Source organism: Spinacia oleracea, chromosome 1, assembly GCF_020520425.1.
Source record: "Spinacia oleracea cultivar Varoflay chromosome 1, BTI_SOV_V1, whole genome shotgun sequence".
Classification (NCBI taxonomy): domain Eukaryota; kingdom Viridiplantae; phylum Streptophyta; class Magnoliopsida; order Caryophyllales; family Amaranthaceae; genus Spinacia; species Spinacia oleracea.
This window is the reverse complement of record NC_079487.1, coordinates 120,504,955-120,508,419: the sequence shown is the minus strand read 5'-3', so window position 1 is coordinate 120,508,419 and position 3,465 is coordinate 120,504,955. Positions and strand designations below refer to the sequence as shown.

Here is a 3,465-nt window from a genome sequence, read left to right as displayed (position 1 = left end):
ATGGTGGCTAAGATGTTAGGTTAGGTGTTTGGTAAATAAATTGTATGGAGTACGAGTATAACTTATTTGAGTTTAGAGCTTGTTTTATTTAACTTATTTTAGAAAAAATAATTAAGATCAAATAAGATAATATAAGTATAATTCATACTAGTACAGAAATAAGTTATTAAGTTAATACCACTAATCCTACCATTCATATATATAGGGAACTCAATACACTCAAGCAATACTCCACAATTTTGTTGAAATCAAGAACAAAAACATAACGTGTTAAAGATAAAGGGGGTGTTTGGTTCGCAAATCGGTATGGGATTGGAATCAGGAATGATATCAAGGTGGTATGAGTTTGGAACTTGATTCTTAATACCATGTATTAGGTTCAATTTGGAGATGAGATTTTTCCCTTTTATTTGATATATACCTAGAGCAAAGGTATGAGTCATACCTTAGGGGTTGAGGTATGAGTTTGAAAGTCTTAAAATTTCCAATCAAACATAGGTATGGGTTTAGACCATTCTAAACCCATACATCAACTGATACGTAAAATTCGCGAACCAAACACCCCCAAAGAGTTTCTCATCTATACAAGACCTTGTGTTTCTAAAGCATAAAAAGAAAAGAATCGGAGAAGGGTCGGCAGTTTGACATGTAAATTAAACTTAAAGTAACCCTTTAAACTTATTAACCCATCTCCGATTCTACACCACTTATAAGTAAATAATTCGAACATTACTCGAATATTATCATCGCGATTAACGACTAACAAACCATTTTTTTGGGTGTTGAGAGGACCAGAAAAGGCAAATGACTTAGACTAAATTTGATCCTATATTTTAGGTATCACCTCTTTAAAAATTTACGTTAACCTCTAAAAATACATGTCTCCTTATCCTCCCTTGACTCTTCAAGATGTTAGATAAAAACAAGGGAGAAGATAAAACAAGAATCTGAGTATTCCTTTAAGATGTGTGTCTTGCAATTGATAAGGGATTCGAGCTTTGAATTTTTTTTAGAAAGCATGCATTGGTAATTTATAATCTCAATAAGAAATAAATAAAAGATGTCAGGAAACAGATTACAACACATTGAACAATCTATCTTATCCATATTGCTACTAGTGTATAATTAACTCCATTTTTTCTACCAATCTATCAAACTTGTTCGTTAGTTATTGGGTCAGTGGATAATGTAGCGATACAAATTAATTATTCTATGCATGTTTTTTTTTTCCCCCTTTTTCCGTGTGAATGAGCTCCATGAGCAATATAAATTATAAATTAGGGGCGGGGATTTGAATCTAAGACTTGTTGTACCACCATGCCAAAACTTCATTAGACCCAATAGCCATTATTTGAGCAATGAGGATTTAATCTACCAACATCCCCATTATCTCTAGTTAATTTTGACACACCTATATGTGTTAGATCCCCGTTTCTATGCTTTTATATTGAGTGTGCCAAAATCATTTCTCATATTTGACAAAAATGTATATGTTAGAGCACGACTTTTTATACTGTTTTTTGTAACGAATGTGCCAAAATCACTTACCATATTTCACAAAACTATGAGAAAGAGTAGAGGATTTAATATACTAACATCCCATTATCTCTAGTTAATTTTGACACACCTATATGATTAGATCCCCGTTTCTATGCTTTTATATTGAGTGTGTCAAAATCATTTCTCATATTTGACAAAACTGTATATGTTAGAGCACGGTTTTCTTTGTTATTTTTTTTATAACGAGTGTGCCAAAATCACTTACCATATTTGACAAAACTGTAAATGTTAGAGCACTTTTTTCTATAATTTTTTATTTATTTTTATAACGAGTGTGCCAAAATCACTTACCAATTTTGACAGAAGCCTATGTATTAGAACACCGTTTTGTATGCTTTTTTCACAGCGAATAATTGAATATGCCAAAATCACTTCCCATGGGAACACAGTTAGAGGTGTCAAATTTGTCGATCGTTAATTAGACAAGTTATCCTCCCACCACTTGGAAGAAGAAAATAATAGTAAAATAATAAAAAGAGAAAGAGGGCACATTTATTCGAAATGTCATGCTACCCACTAGCCCTTTAATTAGGCCCCTTACTCTCTCTATATAAAGAGCTCTACCGGCATGCCTTGTCTTCACCACAACATAGCAATTCACTGTTTCCAATCTACTCAACACTCATTCTTCTTCTTCGATCTTCTTCATCATCTCTACTTAATTTAATTAGGTTATTCCTTCTAATTAGGGCATATATATATATATATTCTTTCTAATTAGGGTTCTACACTTCTACCCTTAATCAGCAAAATAATCGAAACGCCAACAACAAAACCATAGCCAAAATGATTTAAAGATCGACTGGTAAAAGGGAGGTGACAGAAGAGAGTGAGCACACATGGTTGTTTTCTTGCATTAATTTCATGCTTGAAGCTATGCGTGCTTACTCTCTATCTGTCTCCCCCCCACTCTTTCACTCCCATTTTCTTATTAATTTCTTTTATTTTTATCAACTATAATGAGCATTTTAGGTCTGGATAATATATATGGAGTATTTTTATTTATTTATTTATTTATTTTTGTTTCAATTATTTTCTAATAATTTAGCTGTAGAAGAGGCACATCAGCTGTAATCCTGCTGCAAACCCAGGTAAGTTTTTTTTTTCTTTTTCTTTCTTCTGAATTTTGCTGCAAATTATTATTATTTATAATTTTGATATTTTAATTAGCTAGGTTATATATGTATTCCTAATTTGTTGCAAATTAAGTATTGATCTTAATTAATCGGTCTGAAGTTTTATCTTCAGAAAAATTAACAGTAGCTGTAATTAATAAACTCGCAGTATTGTATTGTGGTTGATCTGATATTCTGATGATTAGAGATCAACAGAAGACGGATCAAAGTGAAGCAAATCGAGCAGCAGAAGATCCGTATTATCATAGTGATATATGGACCATTAACAACAACAACTAGCTAGTATGCCGTGAGGTTTTGTTTCCCAGAAAGTGGCTAGTCTTTTAAGTGGGACTAGATGAATGCTCTAGCTTCTAATTAATGTTATTTCCCTAAATTAATCATCTTTTGTTTATTTTTTACTTTTGTATTGGATAAACTGATGTGAAAACAAATTCCAAATTCAAATTCAAATTCAAATTCTGATTTTTTTTTTTTATAAATGTTTGGGTTGAATTAAATTGTAAGAACAGTTTTATTTTATGTACTGGTTTTTTCATGACCTCTAACTATAATTAATCTTCTAACTAATCAAAAAAAAAAAAAAATTAGTCCCTCCTTTTTCTTTTTTTTTTTTTGAATTTGATTATGAATTCTTCTGTGACAAAAAAAATTCGGAAAAAGAACACGAAGAGACGGAGGGATCGGAGTAAGACTTTTTCCTTGTTCAATGTCTACCTTTTTCTTTTTCTTTTTTTTTTTTATTTTTTTTTTATTATGGTAGTCATTC

The 3,465-nt window shown here is 31.2% G+C and overlaps 1 long non-coding RNA gene across 1 annotated transcript; it reads left to right on the top strand.

Annotated features, from left to right (window-relative positions):
• Nucleotides 1–1,950: 1,950 nt before the first annotated feature.
• On the top strand, nt 1,951–3,178 carry LOC130472051 (uncharacterized). Its single transcript, XR_008932237.1, has 2 exons — nt 1,951–2,651; nt 2,845–3,178. It is a non-coding gene; the product is annotated as an uncharacterized lncRNA (long non-coding RNA).
• Nucleotides 3,179–3,465: the final 287 nt, after the last annotated feature.